This window comes from Moschus berezovskii, chromosome 17 (genome assembly GCF_049115385.1).
Source record: "Moschus berezovskii isolate FMDL1 chromosome 17, NW_MosBer_1.0, whole genome shotgun sequence".
Lineage (NCBI taxonomy): Eukaryota > Metazoa > Chordata > Mammalia > Artiodactyla > Moschidae > Moschus > Moschus berezovskii.
The window spans coordinates 19134664-19156332 of NC_142476.1; the positions used below are offsets into that span (position 1 = coordinate 19134664).

At 42.9% G+C, this 21669-nt stretch overlaps 1 protein-coding gene and 1 non-coding gene across 6 annotated transcripts in view; one reads left to right on the forward strand and one right to left on the reverse strand.

Annotated features, from left to right (window-relative positions):
- HHAT (hedgehog acyltransferase) overlaps window positions 1-21669 on the forward strand; it is a 357633-nt gene that overhangs the window by 46548 nt on the left and 289416 nt on the right. The window lies entirely within an intron of this gene.
- Window positions 494-611, reverse strand: LOC129551830 (U5 spliceosomal RNA). The gene has a single exon (XR_008685145.2). It is a non-coding gene; the product is annotated as a U5 spliceosomal RNA (small nuclear RNA).

Here is a 21669-nt window from a genome sequence, read left to right on the forward strand (position 1 = left end):
GAACTGAACTGAACAGGACTTCCTTGGTGGCTCATACGGTAAAGCGTCTGCCTACGCTGCGGGAGACCCGGGTTCGATCTCTGGGCGGGGAAGATCCTCTGGGGAAGGAAATGGCAACCCTCTCCAGTACTCTTGCCTGGAAAATGCCATGGACTGAGAAGCCTGGTAGGTTGGGGTCACAAAGAGTTAGACAACCCACGACTGAGCAACTTCTGACAAACAAAAAATCTCAGTGGAGACTTACTCTGTAAGGCTCATACTTACAAACGCTTAGCTATATAACTCCGCCACGCTTTTCTATCCATGGGGTTTTCCAGACAAGAATACTAAAGTGGGTTGCAGTTTCCTTCTCCACCGGATCTTCCCACCCCAGGGACCGAACGCCAGGTCTCCCGCGTAGACTTAGCTACGTTAAGTAAAACACAACGCTAAGATGACTAAACCACAAAGCTATCTTTGGAAAAATTCATCTTTTTTTATACCATCGGAGATTGGTCTTGCCAAAGGCAAGACCTCCAAAAATTAGTTTAACAACTCAAAATTGTTTCTCTCCACGGAAATCTTTAGTAAAAGGCGAAAGATTTATACGATCTGAAGAGAAACCAGAGGATGGGGTTGGCCTCCTAAGCTTGGGTCGCCAATAACTGCCACTCCTACTACAGTGATGGTGGTTCTGTCTCCCAAGGGTTACTTCCTGCATAAAGTTTAAACAAGGAACTGTGTAACCAAACTTCTCATAGTTAGACATGTTGAACTGAAAAAAGTTATTATTTTAAGCCTGAAAAGATTGTACTCTGCAGGGTACGATGGGTATGCAAATGAGAAGTCTGAGTCATCAACCTTGAGATTCTGCGGCACCTTAGTCTTCAGAGCTGCACCTCTGGAGCCGCCACTAGGGGGCGAAGCAGAGGTCCACGTGGCTGGCCTCTCAGTCTCGTGGTTCAAGCTGGAAACTGCAGTTTTTCTGAATTGTGTACTGTGACTTTGAATGTGCTTCTTTTCCTTTTCTTTCGCTAATCTCCAGTGCAGTTAAAATACAGAGCCACGAAGAACTCTCTTGGTGCCTCTTTCTAGTCATACCCATCCTGTTCTCCCATCCTTAACCCACGGAAGCCATTGGTTTGTTTTCCATCCCATGATTTTGTCTTTTGAGAATGTTCTGTAAAGAGAATCATACAGAATGTAACCTTTTGAGACTGGCTTTATTCCCGCCCCCGGCCCCCCACTCCCCAGTTTACTGTCCTTGAGATTCATACTTGTGTGTATCAAGAGTTTGTTCCTTTTCTTTGCAGAAAAGGGGTGGACTACAGTTTGTTTAACCATTTGAATCTTGCAGGACATTTTGGTTGTTTCCAGTTTTTGACTGTTATAAACCTGATGTGAATATTTGTGTATAGGTCTTTCTGTGGGCTTAAGTTTTACTTTTTCAGGAATAAATGCGCAGGTATTTGATTGCTGGATTGTATGATAAATTTATGTTTGATTTTATAAGAAAACTGTACAAACTTTTTTCCAAAATGGCTCTACCATTTTACATTTCCACCAAAAAAAATGTATGAAATACTTTGTTTCTCTGCATACTTGCCAGTACCTGGCATTATTAACAATTTAAATTTCAGTTATCCTAATAGATATGTCATCATGGTTTTAATTTGCATTTACGTAACAGTTAAAAGAGGTTGAAGTATTTTCGTGTGCTTATTTGTCATCTCTGTATCCTCTTTGGTGAAATTCTGTGCATATTTTTTGCCAGTTTTAACTTGGATTTGTTTGCTTTATTTTTACTCTTGAGTTCAGAGTTCTCTATATACTCTAAATACTAGTTCTTTGTCAGATGAATGGTTTGCAAATATAATTTCTCAGTCATTTGATTTTTTACTCTCTTAGTAGGGTCTTTCACAGATGTCCAATTTATCTTCTTTTTTCTCTTACTGTGCTTCTGGTGGCATGACTGAGAGTTCTTGGCCTAGTTGTATGACCCAAAGATTTTCTCGTTTTTTCTCAAAAGTTTCCTAGTTTTGCATTTTACCTTTAAATCTAAATCTTTAAATCCTTTGAATCTGTGATCCCTCTTGGATTAATTATTATATTAATTTAAATACAGATTTCTGTCCGGTTGCTACTGCACCTTTTGTTGAAAAGACAAATTCCTCTATTGAGTTGTTTTGCACCAGTGTCATAAATCAGTTGGCCAAATTCGTGTGGCTGTATTTCTGGGTTCTCATTTCTGTTCCATTGATCTTTGTATCTGTCTTTACACTAACAGCCCATTTTCTTAATTATTGGTAAGTCTTAAAATCAAATAATATAATTTAACTTTATTCTTTTTCCTCAAAGATTTTTTTAGCTCATTTTGTTCCTTTTTGTCTTTCCAAATATGCTTTAGAATAAGCTTTTCTATATCTACAAAATATCTTGCTTGGATTTTGATAGAATTCTGTTAAATTTATAGATCTATTTTGAAAACTGATGTCTTCCTTATATTGAATTTTCTAATCCATGGATACAGTATGTTTGTAGATTTATTTACATCTTTTTTGGATTTACTTCATTAGTATTTTGTAGTTTTTAGCCATGTAAATTCTTTGCATTTTTGGGGGGTTAGATTTATACCCAAGTAGTTCTATTTTTTAGTTTTTATAAATGGTTTACATTTTAAATTTCAATTTCTACATGTTCATTGCTAGTATATAGATGTACAATTGGCTTTTATTGAGTTGGTCAAAAAGTTCGTTTGGGTTTTTCATAAGATGTTATTAACATGTTGATCTTATATTTCATAAGATCATAACTGTATATTCTATAAGACATATTCTTACAGAATCATATAAGATCACAACTTATATTCTGTAAGATCATAACTGGTCCTTAACTTTTCTGGACTCATTTAGTCTTATTATTTTTTAAAAAATTTCTTTTTGGCAGACTTGTTGAGTTTTTCTAAATAAACAATCATGATATCTACAAATCAGGACATTTTCATGTCTTCCTTTTTGATCTATGTAACTCTTATTTTCTTATTGTGCTGGCTAGGACTTCCTGGACAATACTGAAATACGAGTTATGAGAGTGCATGTCTTTTTTTTCCCCCCAATCTTAATAATTCAGTCTTTCCCCATTAAGTATGATGTCTCTAAAGGTTTTTTGGTAGATGTTCATCTATCAAGTTGAGGAAATCTCCCTCTATTCCTAGTTTTCTGAGAATTTTTATGAATTAGTGTTGAATTTTGTCCAGTGTTTTTTCTGCATCAATTGATATGATCATGTGATTTTTCTTCTTAAGAATATGTTAATATGTTGGATTACTTTGATTGATTTTTGAATATTGAACCAGCCTTGTATCCCTGGGATTAAACTCCACTTGGTCTTGCTGTGGGCTTTCCTGATAGCTCAGTTGGTAAAGAATCTGCCTGCAATGCAGGAAACCCCAGTTCGATTCCTGGGTTGGGAAGATCCCCTGGAGAAGGGAAAGCACGGTCCATGGGGTCACAAAAAGTCAGACATGAGTGAGTGACTTTCACTGGTCCTGTTGCATAGTTTTTTAGTGTATGTGGCTGGACTGTACATATAAAGATCTTTGATTTTTGTTGTGGCACATGGGATTTTGGTTGAGGGGTGCAGCATCTTGAGTGGCAGCATGCAAGCTCTTATTTGCAGTGTAGATCCCTGACTAGGGATCAAACCTGGCCCCTGCATTGGGAGCTTTGCGTCTTAGTCACTGGACCACCAGGCAATTCCTGACAGTTTTCTTGTCTGTGTTCATGTGTTCAGTGCCTGAATTTGACTAATTATATATGATCTTGTATTTTTATTTCCAGATTTCGTGTGTTTATTGTTATGCTCATAAAAGGAGTTGGGGAGTATTTCCCCTTTTAAAGAGAGCATCTTTAGATGTCAGGTAGATTTCTTTAGTGAAACCACATTGGACTGGAGTTTTCTTTTTCTGATTTTAAAACTATGAATTCAGTTTGGTTAAAATGATGTATTTTTATTGGGTGAGTTTTGGTAGTTTGTGCTTTTTGAGGAATTAGGCCATTTATTCTTGGTTGTCAAATTTATGTATATGTAGTTTTTCTTAGTTTGCCTTATTATCCTCATAGGATCTGTGGAGTGTGTAGTGGTATCCTTTTTATTCCTCATTTTGGTAATTTGGGTCATCTTCTTTTTTATTTTTTGTTTGTTTTTTAGAAGTTTGTGGACTTGCTGACTTATGCAGAGAACCAGCTTTTTGTTTCATGAGTTTTTTCCGTTTTGGGTTTGGGTTTCATTTATTTCCACTCTTTATTTCCTTCTTCTTGCTTGCTCTGTGTTTGTCTTGTTCCTTATTTTCTACTTTCTTAGAGTTTTGATATTTTTATTCTAATATAACTGTTTAGTGTTTTGCATTTTCTAAGCAGTACTTTAGCTAATATTTTGATAAATTCTTTTTAGTTTTATTCAGTTCTAATTATTTCTTATTTCCCTTAAGACTTTCCTCTTTGACTTGTGTTGTTTAGAAAAGCATTTGGAGATTTTCCTATTATCTTTTTGATACGGATTTCTAGTTTGATTCCACTGTTGTCAGAGAGCATACTCTGTATGTTGAAATTCTCTTAAATTTGTTGGCCTTTGTTTTTTGGCCCAGAATATCATCTGCTGTGGTTGAATGTTCCATGGGAGCTTGAATAGAATGTGTATTCTGATGTTGTTGAATGGCGTATTCTATAAATGTTGATGAGACCCTGTTGGTTGGTAGTGGCAAGGGTCTTTGTATCCTTAATGATTAATCTGGTATGATTAATGGTTAAACTTAATGATCTGTTTGGTAGTTTTATCAGTTGCTGTGAGAGAAATGTTAAAATCTCCAACTGTAGTTGTGGATTTCTCTGTTTTATCTGTTCTATCAGTTTTTGCCTCATATATTTCATAGCTTTGTTATTTGGTGCATGCATGTTTAGGGTTCTTATGTCTTCTTGATGGATTGATTCTTTCGTCATCACTTAATGATCCTTTTTGACTCTGGTGATTTTCTTTCACTGAAATCTACTTCATCTGATGTTAATGTCATCGCCACTGCTTTCTTTTGATTAATACTCGTAGTTCAGTTCACTCGCTCAGTCGTGTCTGACTCTTTGGGCAGCCACCTGGTGGACAGAGGGGATGGAGTGAAAAGGTGCATGGGAGAATCCTCCCACCTACTCATTTTCCTGGTCTTTTATGCAGTATGTAAGATTCAAAGAGAGAAATGGTGAGATTATGAGAAGCCCCATCCTTCCCGCTGGACAGATGATGGCAATAATGGCAGTTTTCCCTTTTTCTCTCTTTTATTATTCTTATCTTTCTTCACTGACCTGCCCCAGGGCCCTTCAACATTTTGGGATTCCATCTGGAGTTCCAGTTTGTCGGTATTTGCCCACCGCAGAGATGTTACATATTAACGAGCTTTCTTGACTGTATGGAGACTCCCTAAAAAGAAAGCAAATTATTTGAGCATGGGGGTCATTTTAGGGGCCACGGCTCCCAAAGGGCTGCGTACATGCATGCTCAGGTGTGTCCAACTCTTTACGACTCCATGGACTGTAGCCCACCCGGCTCCTCTGCCCATGGGATTCTCCAGGCGAAAGAATACTGGAGTGGGTTGTCACGCCCTCCTCCTGGGATCTTCCCAGCTCAGGGATCGGACCTGTGTCTCCTGCACTGGCAGACGGATTTTTTACCAGTGCGCCACTTAGGGCTGGGACCATTTTTTTCTCCATGTTATTGTGACTTTGTCTTTTTGTTACTCTGGAGAAGTGACACTAATGAAATGCATGATTTATTAGCATAGTTTGTAGCTGGGAAATCTTGTGAGCTTATATAATTTGCTGTCTATTGATTCTATTACTTTTTTTTTGGTCTTGATCCCTAACTTATTTATCAGCTTTATTACTTATTTACAACTATTTCTCCACATGCCTTATAGAAAATATGGTTAGTGTTTTTCCAGCTTGAGAGACATGGGGAATATAATATAGGTTTTGTGTCTTTGATTTCATACTAGAATTAACTATTTCTTTAAAAGAAATTGGTTCTTAGCTTTAGGAAGAAAGGGAGAAATATGGATAAAGTGGGGTGAGAGGACCTGTAGATGTATCATCACGTTTGCGCATATGTCTTGAATAATCTGGAGCAACTTCTAGAAAGTAGGGAAATGAAGGAGTAGCCAGATGATGTTACTGAGTTTGGGTTGGCACCTAGGTTGAAGAGATCCAAAGAATACATCCACATTAATTAGGACTCCTTGACGAGTGAAGTCATCTTGAGAGGTTTTTACTTCCCTTCTTGGGTGGAAGACCTCTCTCCGCCATTACACCCTGGCCCCATGTCCCAGGCTTAGATCCTGAGGGCCAGTTAAGGGACTGGATGATACATGGTAAAGAGTACAGTCCTGTTGATGGTATCCTCACCCTTATGAGCATCTGCATCTCCTGGGCAGATGGTAAAGGCATTTAAGCAGAGGTTTGTTATTTATAGGAGGAAAAAAAGTTTTGTTAGTGGAAACATTTTATCTTTCAGGAGATGTTGGATGGGGAAAGAGTGTTGTCTCTGGAAACTGTGGGCAGTAAAATGATTCAGTTCAGATTATTTTAGAAATAGCAAATCATCCTTTGGGAGATAAAGAAAACTCTTCCAATAATTGCTAGATGAATCATTAGCCTGAGTTCATCCAGAGAACAGTACTGCTTCTGTGCAGAATCCCTACAAATTAATCCTCTTTTTTTTCTTTTCCCTTTGGAAGTTTATAGGCCATTGAGGTGAGCTTATTGCCTTTGAACGTGCAGAGGAATATTTCTGGATTCAGGTTATCTTATAAAGGTTTTCTCTATTTACAGATAACTTTGTTCAGTGTGTTTGGGAGTTAGGTATGGTCTCAAAGTAAATAATATGCACATAATGCTGTTTAGGAAATAGATACGCACCAGTGTTCAGTATTTCTTCTCTCCCTGTTTTCCATATTTGAGGAGAAAGTAGTTATGGTAATGAAAAATATAGACTAGTGGGTAAGGTAGATAGTTTCCTATTTGGGTTTTGAAATACAGAGATAGATGCACTCATGAATATGAAACACTGCCTTCACTATCCAGTTCTAAAACACTCCTTGGCGGAGGCAGCAATGGCACCCCACTGCAGTCCTCTTGCCTGGAGAATCCCATGGACGGAGGAGCCTGGTGGCTTGCATTCCATGGGGTCGCTAAGAGTTGACATGACTGAGAGACTTCACTTTCACTTTTCACTTTCATGCATTGGAGAAGGAAATGGCAACCCACTCCAGTGTTCTTGCCTGGAGAATCCCAGGGATGGAGGAGCCTGATGGGCTGCCGTCTATGGGGTCACACAGAGTCAGCCATGACTAAAGTGACTTAGCAGCAGCAGCAGCAGCAGAACACTCCTTGGACTTATCTACCTGGTGTTTTTTCCCTCCATTTCATTTCTATCCACCGAATAGACTTATTTCAGAATAGTGTTCTTCACAGTGAATAAATTTCATAATGGTTCTATTATAAAACTAGAGGTGGATTGCAGTCAGAAAACAAATCCTTTCCAAAATATGTTGATCAGGGTTCCATTGCAGACAACAGCATCCACTCCAGTCAGCTTAAGCAGAAAGGACTTTATTGCAGGGATTTAAAGACATTTCAGAATAGTCACAGGGACTGTAGGGGATGGACACTAAGTAAGCTCCTGGAGCAATTGCCAGCGCCATCCTGTAAAACTGCGGCTTCAGCCCAGCTCCTGGCTTGAGAACTGAGTGCTCTGGTGCACTCGGAAAAGCTGCCACGTCAGGAAAATACAGCCCCTCTGGACTGACTGGACCCTGGCGTCTCCACCATGACTCCTGCAGGAAAAGAAGGGCCCCTGCCACCGTTCTTCCAGAATTCTCAAAGCCCACACATTTTTATGTTCATTCTTTCATCTTCCAGTCTTCGTGTATGTATTTCCTCGTCAGAAACTAAGTCCTAAGGAGACATGCTAGCTACAGGGAATTTTGGGAAATGCAATTTTTTGCCTTCAAACCTCTAATGTATAGGATCATGCTAGGAGGGGTTGAGGAGTATTGATTGAGGCTCCCACATGGAGCAGATATTTTATTTTGAGGAGAAGGTTAGATTGGTCTCTATCCCATGGCCTTTTAGATGTTGCCCTTTTCTGAATTCAGATGTTCTCCTTTCGTTAACCATGGCTTCACTCCTTTTCAGTCCAGTTTCTAGAACCTTTCTTCTTTCCTTTCTTTTGACTGGGTTTGAGGGAATCTTGAGCAAGTCTACTCTCTCAGATTTCACCTATGAGTACCTCTGTCTGTTTCAGGACATGCAGCTGAAAAGTTTTAGATTTTTGTTTCTGGGGCTGTCAGAGTAAAATAGAGTTTGTTGATTTTTTTTTGTTTGTTTATATATCATCATTTATTTAACAAACATGCAAAGTACTTAAGAAGTATTAGGCCCTATTCCAAGTGTTTTCTGTATTTTAATTTATTTAAATCTTATAATTAAACTACAAGATAGGTCCTCTGTTATGCCCATACTCTATTTTGTCCATCTCTGTAGAGCAAGGAATTGATGTAACCAGAGAGTGGGCCTTGAGCTGGTGAAGGTCATCTGCAGATCACTTCATCCACGAGAAATATTCCATGAGTTTCTGTTCTCCAGCTGAGATTATGAGGGCCTTTAAGGGCAGGTACCAATAAGGACTGAGCTTACACTAGATTCTTAAAAATGAAATGACTTCATATATTGTTCAGTTTATGCAACAAGTTTTTATTGAGCATCAGTACGTGTTGATTTCTTGGAGGATGTGCTGTTGCTTAATTGCTCAGCCATGTCCGACTCTTTGCGACTGTAGCTCACTAGGCTCATCTGTCCATAGAATTCTCCAGACAAGAATACTGGAGTGGGTTGCCATGCCCTCCTCCAGGGGATCTTTCCAACCCTAGGAATTGAACCCAAGTCTCCTGCACTGTAGGTAGATTCTTTACTGTCTGAGCCACCAGGGAAGCCCTTCTTGGAGGAAGCAGTGCTGAATATGCGTGTAGTCCCTGTTATAAGGGGGATGCCACAGTTTGGAGAGGCAGCTCAGTAGCCCACAATTCAAGCACAGTGTGGTAAGTTGCCATGATATAAGTAACCATTGGGCATCATGGAAGCATAGATCAAGGCCAAGGAGTCCATCCTATAAATGAATGGATTAAGAAAGCTTTTCCTGGGAGAGAGCTTGCTTGACCTGAGGCCTGAAGGACAGACAGGTCATCATTATCGTGATGTCTGAGGGCAAGTTTTTCCAGGTTAAAGGGAGCAAAGGGTGGGAAGTTTCAGCCATGAACACAGCATATTTGGGTAATCAGTGAGGCTTTGTTGAGGAACTGGGGAGAAAGGTTGCATAGGACGATGAAGGGGTGGGCAGGGCCAGGAAGAGCTGCATGCGTCCTGCTCATATTTCTCTGGAATGCTAAGGGGCAAACCTGAAGAATAGTAAGTGGGGGAATGGCTTGATCGCGGGTGGTCTTAAAACACTGTGAAGAGGAGATTGGATGGGGGAACAAGTCTAAATGTGCACAGAATAGTCCCTGCCTTTGAAGTGTGTCCAGCAGAATACCGGGAGGGAGAAGATCTGTTTTCCCTGGATAACCCAGGCTCATGGGAGGGTTGTGGCTGAGGCGCCCATGGCCTTCCTCTGCTTCAGCTGCAGAGTTCAGAGCTGATGTAAATTAACAAAAAGTGCCATCCAGATGACCTGCTCTCACTAACAGATAAGTGGTGAATCTAGGAGAAATGGTGATCCTTTGGACCCTCTCTGGCCCTTCACTTGCGTTTGTGGGTACGGTTTTGTTGGAGCACAGCTCTTCCCATTTGTATGTGCCTTCCACGTGGCTGCCTCTGGACTACGCCATCACAGTTGAGTAGTTGCCGCAGAGACTGCGAGTGATACCTAACCTTTTTGACACTAGGGATTTGTTTTGTGGAAGACAATTTTCCCATGGACTGGGAAGTAGGGGATGGTTTCGGGATGATTTAAGCTCACACGTTTATCATGCATCCTATTTCTAATCTAATGCCCCCATATAGCACAGGTCCTGCTGTATAGCACAGTGAGCTATGTTCAATATCCTGTAAGAAACTATAAAGGAAAAGAATGTGAAAAAGAATGTATATGTATGTATAACTGAGTCACTTTGCTGTACAGCAGAAATTAATTCAATGTTGTAAACCAACTGTAAACCAATTTATAAACCAATTGTAATGTAAACCATTGTAAACCAATTATACTTCCGTAAAATAAATTTTAAAAATTCTAATCATATAAAGAAGGACTGACCAGCCTGAGGTCACGTAAGGGTGGGTGAGAGAACTGGAACTCAAACCTGAGTCTCCTGAACGAGCCTGGTCTCTGCCACACACCGCACACCACTTGTTCTCTCAACCACTTGGAGAAAAAGCTCACTTTGCCGGCATTGTGATAGGCACAAACTTGACCCGATAGTCCATGGGATTGCAAAAGAGTCAGACATGACTGAGCGACTTTCACTTCCACTCCAAATCCATCCTGCTTATTGCTATCAAAATAATCACACTGAAACAAGGGCTAGCAAGCTTTAATAAAGGGCTAGATGGTAAATATTTTCAGCTTTGTGGGCTATACCAGGGATCTCCAGCCTCCGGGTTGAGGACCGGTACCTTTTGTCAGATCAGCGGAGACATTAGATTAGAAATCGGTGCACGATAAACGTGTGAGCTTGGATCATCCCGGAACCATCTCCCACTTCTCAGTCCACGGGAAAACTATCTTCCACATAACAAGTCCCGTGGGTCAGAAAGTTTAGGTTCCACTCGCAGCCTCTGTTGTGAAAGTTCCAAGTCTCTTCCACTTGGAGAAAAAGGTCCCTTTCCCTGCATTGTGATGGACGCAAACTCGAGGTGACTACAGTGCCTGCTGGAAACGGGCAGGCCTTCCTCCGAGGCCATCCATTAGGGTCCCTTTCCCTCGTGTTCTTTACTCACAGGGGTGTTGAAGGCCACCGTCTCCCCGTTAGTGATGTTGACCGCCTCAGTTAGCTCTCTGAGCCTCTCCACCCATGCGCCCTTCAAGACCCCAAAGACTGGAGAAACCGACGTCAGATTTAACTCTGTTGAGTCGGCGGAAGTAGTTGAACATTTTAGCTAGGCCGCCAGTGTTTCCCTAACCCTGAGGAATTGAATTTCACAATTTTAAGGTCCGGAACCCTCCCCTGCAGGCACTGAGCCAAGACAGGCTGTACCTGGGAGATCTGTGTCAAGTCCCCTCAGTTCCTGATCACGGTTTTGGACGGTAGTCCATCTGCCAGTCAGGGCTGATGTCCTCATTGAGTAAACGGCCATGCTGGCTTTTGTGTTGATCTTAACAGGAAGAGGAGTTCAGACAAAAGGAAAGAATCACAGAATTAAAAAAAATTCAGATGCCGAATCCTACAGACTGACAGGACTAACTTTCCAGGGAGCACTGTATCATGAGGTGTTTTCCAAGGCTGATTCTTACCCCCTTATTTCCAGCCGTCTCTGACGTTTGCCCCCAGGATGAAATTGGCACGTTACAAGCAACAGATCTCTAAAGGGTCTGTCTTAGGAGGCATGCAGACTCAGGCAGGAAAAGGCCTTGCTGAAAGACCCAAGTTCGCTGTGATGCTAGTAACTCCCTGTGGGCAGAGGGTCAGTTGAGGAAGCCTTTTGTTTTTGGCCTTCTCAAACTTGGTATAGACGCTGTGGAAAACATGGAAACATTAAACATAGAACCATGAGATGCCTCAACTGTTCTACTCCTAGGTGTATACCCAGAAGAATTGAAAATGGATATTTAAACCAACACTCGTACACACATATTCACAGCGTTATTCGCAGTAGACAAAAGCGGGAAACAGCTGAAGCATCCATTAATGAATGAGCAAACAGAGTGTGGTATATGCCTCCAAAGACTCTGATGCTGGGAGGGGTTGGGGTCGGGAGGAGACGGGGACGACAGAGAACGAGATGGCTGGATGGCATCACCGACTCGATGGACGTGAGTCTGAGTGAACTCCGGGAGTTGGTGATGGACAGGGAGGCCTGGCGTGCTGTGGTTCATGGGGTCGCAAAGAGTCGGACACGACTGAGTGACTGAACTGAACTGATATGCCTACAATGAGATGTGATTCAGCCATAAAAAGGAATGGTATACTCACATGAGTTACAATGTGAATCAACCTTTGCAACATTGAGCCAGGTGAAAGAAGCCAGGCCACACATTGTAGAACTCCACCTATATGAAATTCCCAGTGTAGCTAAGTCCGTAGAGACAGAAGGCAGATTTGTGATTATCAAAGCCTGCAGAAGAAGGGGGATACGAGTAACTGATTAATGGGCACAGAGCTTCCTTTCGGGGTGATGAAAATGTTCTGGAACTAGATAGGGGTGGTTGTTGCATGACATTGGGAGTGTAAATGCCACTGGGTGAGTTTAATCTGGTTCATTCTGTTATGTGAATTTTACCTTAAAACAACAATAACAACAAACTCCCCAACTCAAGTGTTTTCAGAATCCCTAAGTTATGGAGTTTCAGTTCGATGAAATCCTGGCAAATAAGCTTCTAATATTTGAGTTAAAGTTTCAGCTACTGGCAAGAGCAGTGATTTACTCAAAACCCCCAGCCAAGGTCCGTCTAGTCAAGGCTTTGGTTTTTCCCGTGGTCATGTATGGATGTGAGAGTTGGACTGTGAAGAAAGCTGATCGCTGAAGAATTGATGCTTTTGAACTGTGGTGTTGGAGAAGACTCTTGAGAGTCCCTTGGACTGCAAGGAGATCCAACCAGTCCATTCTAAAGGAGATCAGTCCCGGGTGTTCATTGGAAGGACTGATGCTAAAGCTGAAACTGCAATACTTTGGCCACCTCACGCGACGAGTTGACTCACTGGAAAAGACTCTGATGCTAGGAAAGGTTGGGGGCAGGAGGAGACGGGGACGACAGAGAATGAGATGGCTGGATGGCATCACTGACTCGATGGACTAGTTTGAGTGAACTCCGGGAGTTGGTGATGGACAGGGAGGCCTGGCATGCTGTGATTCATGGGGTCGCGGAGAGTCGGACACGACTGAGAGACTGAACTGAACTGAACTGAGGCAAAGTCCTGGGAGAATCTGAGTTAAAAAGTCATTGGTGGACTTGGAATAACTGAATTTATCTCTGGGATGATTTTCTTCACTTCCCCTGGGGTGTCTTGGTAGATGCCTTGGGGCTTTCCTTGGCACTGGGTGCTTAAACATTTCAGTCCAGTGGCCTGGCCTTATTAGCCATGGGATTGTGTTATCTTCAGCCAGTGTTAATTCAGCATGGTCTGAGGAATGCAAGAAAAAGCACAGGAGTGTTTTGGCCATCCCCCCGTGATAACAGTGCAGGACTCCAACTAAGAGGCCAGGAGTGGGTGCTGTCGTCTGGTGAGCTTCAGGGCTGATGAGAATTTATGGCTAGAATAAGGAAAACTTTGCTCAGTGGTGAGTTGGCAGCATAAGGTCTTCATCTGGGAGGTATTTTTCTCTTTTAACTTGCTGTGCTTGAACTACCAGATGATTTTGAAAGCGATCTGAACTGCCAGATACAAATACACATGTCACTTGGCAACATTAGGGAATCACTGAAAATTCAAAACATTAAAAAGTAAACATTTAGTACACTCACGTTCATTATCCATATCAGACAAGAGGTAGAAAGCAACCCAAATGCCCATCGACAGGTGAATGGATAAACAAGCCGTGGCGTGCCCATGAGATGGTGGAGGATTAGCCTCGGGAGGGAGGGGAATTCTGCAGTAAGCTACAACATGGATGAACCTTGAGGACATTATGCACGTGGAACAAGCCAGACACAAAAGGTCAAATACAGTATGATTCTACTTATGCGAGGTGCCTGCTGCTACTGCTGCTGCTAAGTCACTTCAGTCATGTCCGACTATGTGCGACCCCATAGACGGAAGCCCACCAGGCTTCCCCGTCCCTGGGATTCTCCAGGCAAGAACACTGGAGTGGGTTGCCATTTCCTTCTCCAATACATGAAAGTGAAAAGTGAAAGTGAAGTCGCTCAGTCGTGTCTGACTCTTAGCGACCCCATGGACTGCAGCCCACCAGGCTCCTCGGTCCATGGGATTTTCCAGGCAAGAGTATTGGAGTTGGGTGCCACTGCCTTCTCCATACGAGGTGCCTAGGGTAGTCAAATCCATAGAGACAGAAAGTAGGATAGTGTGGTCAGGAGCTGGGGTCAGGAGGAATGGGGAGTTATTATTTAATGGGCATAGAGTTCCAGTTTTCAAGTCAAAAGGAGTTCTGGAGATGGATGATGGTGGTGATGGTTGTATAGCAGTGCGAATGTACTTAAAATGCCACTAAACTGTATACTTAAAAATGGTTAAGATGGTAAACTTTATGTTATATTTATTTGACCACATGAAACACAGGTTTTGCAGCCTGAGGACCTGGGTCTTTTAAGACAGGCTCTGTCCTGTGTTAGCTGTGGGACCTTGGGCATGATATTTAACCTCTCTGAGGATAGTTTTCCTTTTCTTACGTTATGCAGTATGATTCTGCCTACAGCACAGTCAGTCTGTATGCTGTAGCAGTTTCTTCCCAATCTGGAGAAGAGGCTGGACAAGTGGGAACTTTCTGGAACAGGGCAGGCTGGCAGTGTGGACGTGGAAGTTGGAGGCCTGGACTGGTCCCCTGGTGTGTGAGGGGGAGTCACTCCCCCACCCCCTGATGATGGGCAGTCAGTCAGGATGCTGTCTTGTAGGCGTGTCACGAACTATTCTCTTAGTATTTCTTTCCTCTAGCCTGGAAAATAGCTGCTTTTTCCACTGTCTGAAAGCCATCTGAGGCGAGTGCTCATTCTGCCCTTCATTTTATACACAGGAAGGCTCAGGGCCAGGTAGTGTAAACGTGACTCATTCAAGTCTACAGAGGGGGATAAATGTGATGAGAACTTAGGTCACGTGATTTCACACCCCCACCTTTGCGAAGGCTTACTGAGTGTTGGGCATTCATGATACAGATTTGTGCTTAAGTCAAGGTTCTTGGTCTCAGTTTCCCTTTTTTTCCCCCTGTAGAGAGAAAATTCATGAAATGGCTAGAATAAAGAGGGCTAGAATAAATGTACTGTAGTAAAATGTGCTGGAGAAGGCAATGGCAAGCCACTCCAGTACTCTTGCCTGGAAAATCCCATGGACGGAGGAGCCTGGTGGACTGCAGTCCGTGGGGTCGCTAAGGGTCGGACACGACTGAGCGACTTCACTTTCACTTTCACACATTGGAGAAGGAAATGGCAACCCACTCCAGTGTTCTTGTCTGGAGAATCCCAGGGACGGGGGAGACTGGTGGGCTGCCGTCTATGGGGTCGCATAGAGTCGGACACGACTGAAGTGACTTAGCAGCAGTAAAATGTGCTGGGATTGAGGTGTGGATGACAGAGAACGGGATGCAGCGAGGTCCACCAGGGAGGGCAGAGGAAACTTCACACCTGAGCTGACGTGTCTGTGGTTATGGGGCGTTAAGGAGGTGACCCTGGTGTTGGGAACAGTTTGGTCAGATGGCGGGGGGTGTGTGTGTGTGTCTGGGTGTGGCAGAGGAATCCAGGTGAAGGGCTTAGCACAAGTAGAGACGCATCGTGGGAAAGGACTGGGTTTGAAACCTAGCCCTGCCCCCTCTAGTTGCAGGCAAATAATTTGCCTGCTCTGACCACCAGTTGACTCATCTGTAACATGGATGAAAAAAGGCACAAGAAACTACCTTAAGCAATACCCAGAATGTTAATTAGTGATTTGCATGAGGGGGACGTCTCAGTGGTATCTCTAGGGTATGTAGATGGATGACACCACTGGTACCTGTCTCGCTTTGCAGTGGTTTTCAGAGTGTGGAGAGCTAGTGTTGGTACCGTGACCTCCTCAAGGCTGAGGAATCATATTTCCCCACACTACCTACTGTGGAACTCTGCTCTCTGTAGGAAGAGAGGCTCAGATCCTTTTCCTTGTTCAGTGTAGGAGAAACAGTGTTTCACCAGGAAGTAATATTCACTCTTGAAGGGACCCAGAATCAGCACGTCTTTGTGCTTAGACTTCTCTGTTCTTGCCTTGTTGCAGATGAAAGCCTCAGAATGAGTAACCATGCTGAACTCACTCAGTGGATTAAATGCTCGAATCTAGGTGCTTTCCATGGTGAGCAGGATGGTGCTTGGTCTGTTTGTGAATATTAGGTGGTCAACTCTAGCATGTCCTTGCCTGGGAATGGCGTGGGCTGGGGTGAGCTGTTAAGGATTCTTTGGGCTTATAAGCAATGTAGGGAATCTTAGATTGATGATGTTGATCTCTGCTACTGGAAATGTGGTCCCCAGGCCAGCAGCGTGGCGTCACCTGAGAGGCTTGAACCACAGAATCCCAGGCCCCATCCTGGACTTACTAGACCACAGTCCACATTTTAGCAACACCTATAGGTGGTTTGTATAGCCACTGAGTTTGGGAAGCAAACTAATGTTGAAGATTGGATGTGGATCTTAGAGTTAAGGCTCCCCTTTCTCCGTGGAGGAGCCTTAATGGGTCTGTCTGGCTAGAATTTATCCCTGGTTTATATCTGACTCCCTTACAGAGCTGAAGAAGAGGTTTCTTCTTATTATTATTTTTAGTTTTCATTATTTTGGCCACACAGCATGTGGGATCTTAGTTCCCTGACCAGGGATTGAACCTGTGCCCCGCTGCTTTGGAAGCGTGGGGTCTTAACCACTGGACCACCAGGGAAGTCATAAGAAGAGGTTTCTAATTCACTAAGAACTGCAGGATCAAGATTGGAAACAGGGAAAGAACAGAATATGAAAAAATTGTTCCTGATTTGACACTTTAAGATTTACCTTGAAATTTATGATTGAGCTCAGGGTCTGTAAGACTTTGCTTATGGAGTCAAGTGAGTCAGATTTTTCTTACCTGAATCATTAACTACTACTTATTGACCATCTTGTTCTATTCATTAACTTGGCTTTTCTGTCTGGTTATTTCCTTTAGGTAAATATATTTTAAATAGGTGTAAGAGAAGCATTTTTATTTCCTTTAAATGGCCGTTTTCTGAAATAACTAGTGATGAAAGACTGTATCACTTTATTGATGGGATTTTACCAGCACAATGTTTTCCGTAGTCCTGGGCCTTAGGATGAAGCATAAAGATTTTTTTGTTTCCTTTCTAAAAAATATTTTTAATGTTTTTAAAATTAATTTTTATTGGAGTAGGTTTGCTTTACAAAGTTGTGTTAGTTTCTGCTGTCCAGCACAGTGACTCAGCTATATGTATACATGTGCCCCCTCTGTTTTGGATTTGAATGTTGGTGTTTAGTGTCTTTTTTCCTGCATCCCTGTTACAAAGGGGCATGGTGCTAGCATGGCCTCATCACATGACCTTTGTGCCTTTAATCAGTTGATTGACTCTCCACTGACTTGACATTTTTGAGATGAGGCAGTGAGCTGTGGACCAGGGATGAAGCCGGGCTAATGTTTTGAGTTCTTTGCTCTGCGCTGCCTGGGTGGGCAGTGCGGGCCTCCCGGGCCCTGGTGCAGTCAGTCTTTAAATGGAAGGAATTGGACCGAATCTATGATTTTCATGGAATGAGGGCTGAAAGGTTGTTGCTGAGCCATGAAAGATGCTGGGATTCTCAGCCTCCGGAGGAGAATTAAGTCTGGGGCCAGTGACGAGGCTTGATAGCTCAGAGCTTTTGTGTAATAAAGTTTTATTAAAATATAAAAGAGATAGAGAAAGCTTCTGACATAGACATCAGAAGGGGGCAGAAAGAGTGGCCCCCGCTAGTCTTTAGCCAGATGTTATATAGCTACTAGCAGTCTGCTGATTAGAGACAGGAAGTGTCTCCAAGCTCAGAGACCCATACCAGGCCCCTCACCCACAATACGTATTTTGAGACAACACTGGCACAAGGCACAGGGTGAGCTGTCCCGGGCCATAAAACGATTGACATGGATCTTGAAGAAAGGCATGTTTCCAAGCAAATACAGTCTCATTAACGTAGCTGAAGAGAACATTTGCGTGAGTAAAACATGCTGGTTTGCAAGTCGGTTCTGAGTCTTAGGCAGAACCGACTTGAAGACAGAGAGGAGGGTAACATTACCATAGCTCAGGACACACATTTCCATAAGGAAAATGCATTGGTTGGCTCAGGGTTTGAGAAAAGTTCAGTTCAGGTGGAACCAGGTATCGTCATGGCAACACAGAATTTTAAAAGAAACCTCTTTTTAAATTTGTATAGAGAAAAGGAAAAAATCTAACACTTGTAGTTTGCTTTCTCCTGCTGCTTAAAAGTCTGACAATGGCAGCCTATTTCCTCCGTTTGGAGACCCCTGGGCTTCCCAGGTGGCTCAGAGGTTAAAGCGTCTGCCTGCAATGCGGGAGACCTGGGTTCTATCCCTGGGTTGCGAAGATCCCCTGGAGAAGGAAATGGCAACCCACTCCAGTATTCTTGCCTGGAGAATCCCATGGACGGAGGAGCCTGGTGGGCTACAGTCCACGGGGTTGCGAAGAGTTGGACACGACTGAGTGACTTCACTCACTTCACTTTGGCTTTCCTGCCTGTTACCTTCTTAGGGCTGTATGAGCAGGTTGAGTGTGGATCAGGATCTTGGGTGTGGGGAACACATGTTTCAGATGCACAGAGCCATTGTCTTTATTTGGAAAATGGAAAAAACTTTTTTTTTTTTTTAAATGAGAGGCAGAATGTAAAAGCGTGATTTGATGTTAGGGGGTTCACATGGGATGGAAAGCATGTTGGACCACCAGTTAGTGGCAGGTAACAAAATTTTTACCAACTACAGAGTGCCAGGTATTGTTTTAAAATTTTGATATGCACGTACTTTCACTTAAACCTCACAAGTCCCTAGAATATCAGTCCTGATAGCATATAGACAGGCAGACAGCTGAAGTGTCTTGCTCAAGGTCATCATAGCTGCTGTGTGGGTGTGGGGTGTGGAATCCAAACCCAAGCTGAATCGGCAGCTTGATTGTGTATCTGCTACCTCTGCATCCATAGTCTGATATGGATCAAGATCACTAGAGTTTTGTAATGTATGTAACTTGTATGAAATTGCCCCTCAGTCCTCATGTGCAGAAAAGAAAACAAACAAAAATCCTGTTTTCCTCTAAATCCAATTAAAAAATTGGTTCAGGGACTTCCTTGGTTGACCAATGGTTATGTTGTAGCCATGTGTTCCAGGAAACAGACTCACTCAGAAGGACAATGCAGATAGGGGAGTGCAATTTATTACACTGGTGGGCCCAAGGCAGAGTGTCCTCTTAGCCAAGGACCCTGACCAGTTTTTGTGAAAAATCTTATATACCCTAAGTGTACGTGCTCAAAGCCACCTCCCCAAATTCTCTGAAACTAGTCTAAACAAGAGACCTCTTCAAGAAAATTAGAGATTCCAAGGGAACATTTCATGCAAAGATGGGCTCGATAAAGGACAGAAATGGTATGGACCTAACAGAAGCAGAAGATATTAAGAAGAGGTGGCAGGAATACACAGAAGAACTATACAAAAAAGATCTTCACGACCAAGATAGTCACGATAATGTGATCACTTGACCTAGAGCCAGACATCTTGGAATGTGAAGTCAAGTGGGCCTTAGAAAGCATCACTACGAACAAAGCTAGTGGAGGTGATGGAATTCCAGTTGAGCTATTTCAAGTCTTGAAAGATGATGCTGTGAAAGTGCTGCACTCAATATGCCAGCAAATTTGGACAACTCAGCAGTGGCCACAGGACTGGAAGAGGTCAGTCTTCATTCCAATCCCAAAGAAAGGCAATGGCAAAGAATGCTCAAACTACCGGACAATTGCACTCATCTCACACGCTAGTAAAGTCATGCTCAAAATTCTCCAAGCCAGGCTTCAGCAGTATGTAAACCGTGAACTCCCAGATGTTCAAGCAGGTTTTAGAAAAGGCAGAGGCACCAGAGATCAAATTGCCAACATCCGCTGGATCATGGAGAAAGCAAGAGAGTTTCAGAAAAACATCTATTTCTGCTTCATTGACTATGCCAAAGCCTTTGACTGTGTGGATCACAATAAACTGTGGAACATTCTGAAAGAGATGGGAATCCCAGACCACCTGACCTGCCTCTTGAGAAACCTGTATGCAGGTCAGGAAGCAACAGTTAGAACTGGACATGGAACAACAGACTGGTTCCAAATAGGAAAAGGTGTACGTCAAGGTTGTATATTGTCACCTGCTTATTTAACTTATATGCAGAGTACATCATGAGGAACGCTGGGCTGGAAGAAGCACAAGCTGGAATCAAGATTGCTGGGAGAAATATCAATAACCTCAGATATGCAGATGACACTACCCTTATGGCAGAAAGTGAAGAGGAACTCAAAATCCTCTTGATGAAAGTGAAAGAGGAGAGTGAAAAGGTTGGCTTGAAGCTCAACATTCAGAAAACAAAGATCATGGCATCTGGTCCCATCACTTCATGGGAAATAGATGGAAAAACAGTGGAAACAGTGTCAGACTTTATTATTTTGGGCTCCAAAATCACTGCAGATGCTGATTGCAGCCATGAAATTAAAAGACGCTTACTCCTTGGAAGGAAAGTTATGACCAACCTTGATAGTATATTAAAAAGCAGAGACATTACTTTGCCAACCAAGGTCTGTCTAGTCAAGGCAATGGTTTTTCCCGTGGTCATGTATGGATGTGAGAGTTGGACTGTGAAGAAGGCTGATCGCCGAAGAATCGATGCTTTTGAACTGTGGTGTTGGAGAAGACTCTTGAGGGTCCCTTATACTGCAAGGAGATCCAACCAGTCCATTCTAGAGGAGATCAATCCTGGATGTTCATTGGAGGGACTGATGCTAAAGCTGAAACTGCAATACTTTGGGCACCTCATGCGACGAGTTGACTCGCTGGAAAAGACTCTGATGCTGGAAAAGGTTGGGGGCAGGAGGAGAAGGGGACGACGGAGAATGAGATGGCTGGATGGCATCACCGACTCTGTGGACATGAGTTTGAGTGTACTCCGGGAGTTGGTGATGGACAGGGAGGCCTGGCGTGCTGTGATTCATGGGGTCGCGGAGAGTCGGACACGACTGAGCGACTGAACTGAACTGAGTCTAAACAAAGGAAAAGAAAGATACAATCAAAGTTAACCTGTGATTCGTATGCCTTAAGCCTAGGTAGTTAACAATGGACAATTATCAATAGGCCTGTGGTCATACCCCAATAGGCATAATAGAATTTATGATTCTATTCAATTACATAGATAATTAGGACATTCTTTTAGCTGATGGAGAATCTAGGTACGAGCCCTGGGGCTCTTCTATCCAGGGGATCTGGTTTTCCAGTTGGTATGTTGTTTCCATAGATACTGGACATATAGCTCAAAGTCCACAGTCCAGCCCAAGATGGAGTCCTACTTTCAACATGGAGCCTGTTCTGTTTCCTCCTTCAGTTAAGACTCTGTACTTCTACTGCAGGGGGCACTGGTTCTATCCCTGGTCAGGGAACTAAGATGCCACACACCCCGTGGCTTGACCAAAAAAAAAAAAAAAAAGAATTGGTCTAAAGTTCCACACCTAGGGAGGTGTTTAGTATCAATGGATCAATAATCAGTGGGGGATTCC